Raw genomic sequence first — 9,175 nt, 5'->3', positions numbered from 1 at the left:
ACTTGTCTCTTATTCATACGATTACCTCATTTCTTTCCATTCACATGCATTACTCTCTCCATGTATATCTATCTATATACAATAGATCTCCCTATCTTTCTATCTCTGTACCTATCACTCTCTCTATCTATCATTCTATCTTTGTAATCGCCCATCTTTCATTATCGCTTTCTCACTCTGCAGCATACATTCTCCCACACCTGCTCTTGCTCTTGGTTTCCATTTAGTGCTTCACTCACTTGTTTGCTCTTTCAGCCACATTTTCACACTATTTCTTAAATACACATTCACAAACAACAGATCACCTGCTAACAAAAACACAGTGGCATGCACAGACAAAAATTAAAGAGCATGAATGCTCCTTCTAAAGTGCATCAGCCTTTGTTTAGAGGTATTCCCATCACTTCTGAGGCAATATGGAGTGGGTTCAAGCCCAATGCCAGCATACCATTCAATAATAGTAATGAAGTGGTTTGTCATCTCAGCAAGAATCTTTTGAAAACACTAGAAATAGCTCTGGGCAAGGGCCATACCAGAAACCTCGCTGCAGCATTAAAGATGTGGACTAGAACTCACCATGCTGTTCCAAAACAGTTATACTCTTGCCACCTTTCTGGCCCCAGACAGTCCTTCCAGGTGAGGCAACACTTCACCTGCAAGTCTGCTGGAGTCATCTATTGCATCCAGTGCTCCTGGTGTGGCCTCCTCTACATCGGCGAGACCCGGCGCAGATTGGGTGACTGCTTCATTGAGCACCTCCGCTCCGTTCGTCACAATAGACAGGACCTCCCGGTTGCTACCCACTTCAACTCTGCCTCTCATTCCCATTTGGATATGTCCATACATGGCCTCTTCTACTGCCATGATGAGGCCAAACTCAGGTTGGAGGAGCAACACCTCATCTACCGACTGGGTAACCTCCAGCCCCTTGGTATGAACATTGAATTCTCCCATTTCTGGTAATTCCCTCCCCCTCCCCCTTCCCCTATCCCAGGTCTCTCTCTGCCTCTCTCTCCTTTCAACTTTCTGCTTCTTTATCTCTACAGTTCTTTCATGCTTATCCCTTCCCCCCCTTTATCTTTCCTCTGAACGGTTTTCCACCTGACGCCTCTAGGCCCTACCCCCTCCCCTATCTCTATTACTGGGCTTTGGCCCTCTCTTCCCCCCCATTCCTGATGAAGGGTCTCGGCCTGAAACATTGGCTACTCTTTTCTCACAGATGCTGCCTGACCTGCTGAGTTCTTGCAGCATTGTGTTCATATCCTATACTATTGCTACCTCTTCAACAATGTGGAAAATTGCCCCAGCAAGGACAAATCCATTTCTGACTCAATGTTTTCCAGTGATGGAAGAGCCCAACAACAGTTGTGATGTGCATTTGCTAGGCCTGTGATATATAGGATAAACTAGACAAACTTCCTACCACATGATGTTGAATGGCTTCTTTCTTTATGACCAGACACAAGAAATTCGGTGTGCTCAGAAACGTACATAATCACAAGGAGGAAACACACACACGTATTTTTTTCTCTTCAAGGAAATGCACAAACATAACAATAACAACATTATATTCCTTCCCATGTGAACTGAAATAACTTTATTCAGCCTTTCAGTCTTTCTAACACATGGCACAAAGTCTCTTGGATATGAGTGAGGTTTCTGATCACAGGGCTTAGATGGTGCCTAATGTTTCCTGGATGAGAGGACATTAGAAGAGGTTATCTATTTTGGGCTCATGAGCATGGACTATGTAATCATTGAAGAATGATTGTTTCATATAAACTTTTGTGGTGGTAACTTCAAATGGTTGCCTGCTGTGTGGGAAAGGGAAACAAGACAAAGAAACATACAAATTTCAGATCAACACGAATTCAGTCTGGGTATACAGATCATGTGAAATGCAGTGACTGAGGCAGAAATGAATGAACTGCATTTCTTTGGTGTGACCTTCAAGTGGTTGAGTGTAATACAGATTTCCTTTCTTGCATACGTGGCCATTGCCATTCAGAAGACACAAATCCGCGGCTGGATTTGTGCTGATCTGAAAGTCGTCTGCTTCTCTGTGCTGGTTTTCCGGGTGCTTTTCTTGGCTTTGAAATGTTGTCATGCCAATCAGCTATCTCCCAGGTAACAATTAGAAGACATATATGCATTTCTTGTGCAAAATCAAATGTAGCTGGCACTACTTTTGGCATCAAAGCAGCACAGTTCTGTAACTTCATTAAAAACTTAAATGTTCCTGTTCCATGACTTCCCTCCAGTATGAGCAGAATGAAGACATTTCTTTAGTGTTTGCATATATCTCTCCAGTTATCTGTGTTGGGTGTTCAGTGGGTGAGAACTTGCTTTGCATAAAATCAAAATTGCAAACCTCCTGCAACGCTATCACTATTGAAAGGTTGTTCCCTATCCATCCACCAAGAGCAATAAGGTGCAATGAAGCTCTGGAATGGGAGCTCTTACGGATGGAGTATTGACAGTCTGCATGGTAGGGCCTAAACAGGGCTTAGCAATTACGAACAAATGATAACCAGAATTAAGTCGGCAAAATTAATACAAGCTTGAACTCTTTGAATTGTGAAGTATGACATATTGTAACTTGACATATTAGTTTTTAGCTAATTTTGTCTTAACCATAAAGGATGCTGCTGCAAGCAAGTTGTTCATTGCACTTGTGTATTATTCTATGTATGCAAATAACATTAAAACTCAACTCAACTTATTAGCTGATTAGTTTTGATGATTCTCTCTAGGTCTTCATAAGAAATATCTGATGCTTTCTGCGAGTGACATTAGGCTGATAAAATAATTACATCATAGCACTTTATGTGACGTAGGTGTGATCATGAGTTCATTGTGAACTTCGTGCAAAGCTTGCAATGTATGTGCATTGCCACTAGAGGGAGCATCTTTTACAGTGCAAATTTGTGCTTACATTCCTGTTATGCACTGAAATAGAACAACATGTTGTTTTGTTGCAGTTTCCATTGCAGTTTGGGCTCCGTGCTCCTATTTGCATAACTAGTTTTCTGTTCTGTGACCTTTCCTCGTGACTAGAGGGACTGATTGCTGGAATTCTCCTTGTGACCTCCGCACTGTGAGGAGTTGACTCTGTGTCAAACCTCAGAAGAGTAGCATGGTCACCTGAGATTACGTAGAAAGCATGTTGACATGCTTAGACTCAAATGTTATTTGCAATGGAAATTGTCTTAGAACTGTCAAAGGTGCAGAGCTGTTGCAAGGAAACTTCCTGGTATTTTCTCTCTGTTAGATTAGGGTGGCAGTGAAATTGCAGATCAGCCTGTATCATAACAGCACATTGATTTGCAGGTTGCAAATATTCTCTTCAACCCACAGCTGAGTGCTCTGATGAGTGAAGTGAATAGCTAATGTGTACTCAGGGCTGTTGCAGACTTCTGTTTTTTCTTCAAAACTTGTTACATGGTCCGATGAGTTCTGTCACAGTGGGTTTGCTGAAGTACAAGCCCTCATGAAATGGATGATGTGCATGGTGTCTCCACACTAGGGCATCCTGCTTCAATCGGTATTTTCCACTGCAGTTCTGCCTATCTCAATGGCTCAAGTAATTCACTGTTGACTATGTCAGCTGGGGAAAAATCTGCTTTATTTATTTTGTTTTCTGATCCCACTCACAATTTTACTTTGTGGTCTTTCTCTCCTAGCTGCTCAATGCTTTGAACACCACAGATATTCCCCTAATCAGCCAATTCGCATTTTGAAATCCTTCCCGAGGGCCTTCTGTCTGTTGCTTAGAGATGCAGTATTCAGTGATCGGCATTTTGTCTCCTACTCAGTATCAGTAAAATAATACTCTGCCACAAGTTGCCTCAAACATGTGCAGTCTGGATTAGCTGCTCTGTTCTCTTTTTGCCTTGTACAGCAGAACACAGTTTTGATGGGAATTGAAATGTGCCCTGGCGTCAATGCAGTTAGCAGTTGTAGGTGATAGTGTGTCGTTTTCTAATCCTTCATCGCCACAACTTGGCAGGATTGAGGTTTCCCTTAAATCATCTGTGATTCCATATCCTGTGGCACTTCTCAAACCTGCAAAGTCACTTTTCCCAGTGGAACGGGACTGCAGGTTACTTAGAATGAACATTGGTTGGCCCAAGATGAGGTACGGCCCTGGCTATATGCAAGTAAAGTGCTGGTGCACTGGATGTACTGAGCATTACTGTTTATCTCTAATCATGAGACAGATAAATTAGATTAAGTGTTAGAATTTGTTGTATCCTTGGCAGCTGCGGGGTTAACTGGCAGCCGACTTAATTTCAGACACAGTATGCAATGAAACGTATCACACCAGATTGAAATCAATAGGAAAATTAAATCCTGGGTTGCAACCAAAAATACTCAAATTGGAACAATTACACTCCAGTTCTTTTATACATCCTTGTTGCCAGTGTAAACTGCAGCATATAGGCATTTGACAAGTGGCTAATGCATGATACAGAACAATGACCACTTTCTTTACCACCACAACAGAGGTGCTGAGTACGTTCAGAATTCTGCACAGACTTAGAGGAAATACACACATGGTTTTCTTGTGAGGAAATGCACACAGCAAGCATAATAAAAGCAAAATCATAACAGCCCAAACATGAGGAAATCTGCAGATGCTGGAAATTCAAACAACAACACACACAAAATGCTGGTAGAACACAGCATTTTGTGTGTGTTGTCATAACAGCCCAAGCAGGTTCCATCACCAATGTTCAGCTTTGGTTTTGCAAAAAAAATGTCAGGTCCAGACTTCTTGGTCCATGCATGGATGGAGGAGAAATAGAGAGATGACTTGTGAGTGATGGCATTGAATATTTAGCTATCATTGGACTGAGATAACATTAAAGGGTCCAGTAAAATTGAAGTCAGTTGTGGAAAACAATGCAAACTTGCATTTATCCTTATTGGAGTCAAACTGTGTCTTAAAAAAGAAGATGTCTTTGGTAGATGGAGGCCAGACATCTGAACCCGAAGTCACTGCTGCAAGCATTCCTCAGGATAAGATGTGACCCAATATAAGACCCAACTACCTTCAACTCCTTATTCAACTAATCTTCCCATGACTAAGGATCTTTGGCTGATGCATTTGCAGCATCCTTCCCAATTTGGAACTCCTCACTTAATGAAATTGCTTTTAGAATCCAATGTAACGATTAAACATACCATATACTGTACAAAAAAAAATTGGCTGCATGTCTGTGTCATTACAGCTATTCATGGTCTTAATTGGTTTGCCATAAATTTTTACTTTGCAAGTAAATATTCAATTTTATTTCAAAAAAAACAATTGAATTTGCTTAGGATTTTAACATACCAACATGCTAGATACAGTATCTGCTGTTTAAAGTAATAATTTCTCAGCTTCCTTCTAGTAAATGAAATTGAATATGATAAAATGTGTATCAGTAGCATGTGATCTCACACACTATTACGAATGCAAGACAATCTTCAAGTGTTGAGTTTCTAATCCATTGTGTGAAACAAACATTCATGTTCCAATCTGTAAATCTCCTGAACCTGTCTATGACTGACATTAATGGTGTGTATTAAGTTCCCATGTGCATAATTTTTAACACATTTAATGCATTTTAACACATTCATTAACCCATTAGTTGTGTTAAAATCATCCTCGGAGGAATTTGACATTTATTATCAGTGATAATGCACAGTGGGATCTCAGCCCATAGATGTATTCCTATCACAAATTGTGAAAGAAATCAGATCTATATTCTTAAGAGTTTAAAAGACTGAGGAGTAATTCTGTTGCGGGCGTAGAACAGATATCCAGAAGTTTAAACTAGTGGGAGAATCTCAAATGAGCTGACATAGTTGTGAGATTAGGGTGAAATTATTTAAAACGTGATGTATTGAAATTTCTACTCCAGCTACGGACTACTCAGTCGTTTATATAGTTGCAATACGATGAAGGATTCTCTAGAAGTTCTGGCCACCCATTACAGGAAATACAGGGAAGCTTTGGAAAGCATACAGAAGAAGTTAACCAGGATGCTGCCTGAATTAGAGGGTATGAGCATTAAGGGCAAAAGTGGGTTGTTTTCTCAGGAGAGTCAAATGCAGACAGAAGAATTTTATAAAATTTTGAGAGGCATTGATCGGGTAGAATCTTTCTCTTCAAGTAGAAATATCAATTACTAGAGGAGAGGAATTTAAGGTGAGAGGGGAACATTTAAAGCAGATATGCAGACAGGTTCTTTTACACAGAGTATGGTACTATAGGCTCGAGAAAACACTGCCAGAATGTTAATGGATTCGGTTTCAATTGTGGTGGTGTTTAAGAGGCCATTAGTCAGGCACATGAATACGCAGTCAAAGAAGGGATTTCAATCATGTGCAGGCTGAAGAGATTTAGTTTAATGTGGCATCATTTCTAGTATAAGCATTGTGGGCTGAAGGGCCTGTTCCTACGTGTACTGTTCTATATTCTATATGCATACAAATAGTGGTCAACTCACTTGATGCACAAGACTACAAAGGAAAAGCTGTTAAGAGAAGTTAGTCACTAAAGCTTTTTGGTCTTCATGGACATAAAGAATAGAATGACTTCCTTGTATCTTCTAAGGTTCTATTAATTTCCTAATGTGAACTTGCCTCAGGTTAGCACTGCAATTTTCTGAGTTGCATTCATTGAAAAAACAAGTGTCTCTTGTTGTCTTTACCAATGTTCTGCCTCTGTTATTTAAGGCGTCAGTCAGCCAGTTATCTCTATTCTACGTGTGGGGCTGTGCGTGCTCAAGGTGTCTACTACGTTTAATTATACTGTATGTGTCACTGTGCTTCTGAGTAATTGAATGTAAAACACTTTGAGATATTTCTGAGAGATGTCAAGAAACATTTCATCAACACAATTTTTTCATTGCTTTGAATTCTACTTGAATATTGTTGATTAACTCAGTAAGGCTATTACAACATAGCCTGTATAATAAAATTATTAATAATATATTTTATCTCCTCTATGAGCCCCTATTATGCTACTAGATGATATAATATTAATTTACAATAGATAAATTTTTTATGCAAGAGAAGGAATTATTTCCTTAAATACTTCTGCAATACTTTTGTGGGTTCATTTGAAAACTATATTTCATTGGCACCTCAGATCATCATTCCATTCTGTCACCGAATAGAAATTTCATAAGCTTACTAGGACACAAGGTCTAGCATCTGTAGAATTCCATTTCAAAAGCCAGGAGTGAATATCCCATTGATGAATTCCTTTCCCACCATTAACAACATCGTCAAAAGGTGGTGCCTCAAGTAGACAAAATGTGTCATTATGGATCCTCATCATCCAAGACTTGCCCTCTTTTCATGACTACCATCAAGGAGGAGATAAGGGAGCCTCAAGTTTATGGCTGCATCTCCACCTCAATTGGGTAAAAATAAGCAAGCGTAACTGACAAGGTCCCACACTACAGGTCAGAAAACCCACAAAAAAACATTATTTCTAGGCTCAGCAGAATCCAGAAATCCTTCTTCATGGTATTTGTGTTGGATCATCACCGTCCACATAGAGAATACACATACTACTTAATATAACTCAGAATACCTTAAACTTTTTGCTTCCTACAGCCTTCCTTTATGAGAACCATTTAAAGTCCGTCCTAAAAATTCACATTATCTTGATGTCTTGGTGCCTTGCTTTTTCTAGGTGACCTGCAGTGAAGGAAGAGTAGCACAAGTTGTTGACCAATTCAAATCTAAGACACCTATCTTTGAAATCATATTTAAAAATTATCGTATTATGTAAATGGTCTGTGATAAATGCAATGGTCAGCAGTCAACTTAAGGTCTGGGAAATGATGTACATTGTTAAATAATCATACTGATGATATATAAAACTGAGCATTCTCAGCAGTTTTCACAGAGGAATAGAGCAAATGCTTGGGGTCATTCAGAGTTGGTTTGCAACCTTCCCATATAACTTACTGGTTTCTCACCAGGTCCTCTCCAAGCTTTCCCAGAACGTGACCACAAAGAAAACCATTTTCATTACCCTGGGCTTTATTCCCTGCATTTCATCTTGGAATCATGCCCTGAATGACACCACCTCACATTTATAACCATCATCACCACATCCTCAGGGTTTAAACATTCTCTCTCATTGCCCTGGATTTTTGTATGAATTCCCTCATCTGCCAGCACACACTAAGTTATCCCGCAACACATAATCTAAATAAGACTGGAAATTGAATGCATTTGCCAATGTCCTCAGCCTGACCATGTTTCTACTAGTCCCTGGTTGAGTGTGCATAATGCACAACTCTTGGGGGGATCACTGAAAGCATTACATTAAAATGTTTCTTCGAAGTTTTACTGCATTCCTTTAAGAGACCTCTCTGCACTTCATGGTGCTAGTAAATTCACTGTAGGCTCGCACATTTCCTGCCCCATTACTAATAACAATATCATCTTTCTTTTTTGACACATAGCTACATCAGTCTGTTCTGTTACCTCCCTGGAGCCTCAGTAATACAAATCACCCCTCAAATCATTTACACCCATGTGAAGGGCAAATGGCAGAGACTGCTCACTGGTATATACAGAATATCCAAAAGCCTGACATTATTGTTATTCTATCTAGAGAGCCACATTCTATATTAAGCTTGTAGGTCCTCAGAAAAGAAGCATCTTACTCTCATGATCAATACAGTTTTTAGGTATTGCTGTTCACCAAGGCAGATAACAAAAGAAGAGTTACCAAAAAAAAACACAATTTATTGAAGGACGTCAACATGTAACTAACAACAGTGGGAGGCACCACAGGTATTAATTGTCACACCATGCATTATGCTCACCTCTTAAAGGTTCACCAACACTGAACCAACATTCTCAAACCAGTATTCTGATGGAAATACAAGTCAAAGGAGCTGGAAAATTGGCTGGTAAAACATTTTCCCTCTATTGTAATATACCACAAATAATGATTCAAAGACTTCCAATGGATCCATCCAAAAATATAGAATTAAGCTGCTAATATTAATTACAGGAAGCTTGGGATTAAGTTATATGTACAAAGATTTAGTACTTCAATGTATTCAAAAAAATCCATTCATGATTTGACTTGTCTGTGTGGGGGGCTTGAGGACGCGCCAACTTAATCTTTTTGATGGATTGTTTGGTAAGTTTGGAT

General features: G+C 39.6%; 1 long non-coding RNA gene across 2 annotated transcripts in view; it reads right to left on the bottom strand.

The window, feature by feature from the left end:
- Positions 1–1,049: 1,049 nt before the first annotated feature.
- Positions 1,050–9,175, bottom strand: part of LOC132406244 (uncharacterized) — an 88,652-nt gene continuing 80,526 nt past the window's right edge. The window contains exon 4 of one of the 2 annotated variants that reach the window (XR_009516108.1): positions 1,050–7,698. This is a non-coding gene — a long non-coding RNA (uncharacterized LOC132406244). The remainder of the gene's footprint in view (positions 7,699–9,175) is intronic. The other variant, XR_009516107.1, reaches the window with a different exon arrangement.

Source organism: Hypanus sabinus, chromosome 16 (assembly GCF_030144855.1).
Source record: "Hypanus sabinus isolate sHypSab1 chromosome 16, sHypSab1.hap1, whole genome shotgun sequence".
Classification (NCBI taxonomy): domain Eukaryota; kingdom Metazoa; phylum Chordata; class Chondrichthyes; order Myliobatiformes; family Dasyatidae; genus Hypanus; species Hypanus sabinus.
This window is presented reverse-complemented; position numbering and strand designations above follow the sequence as displayed.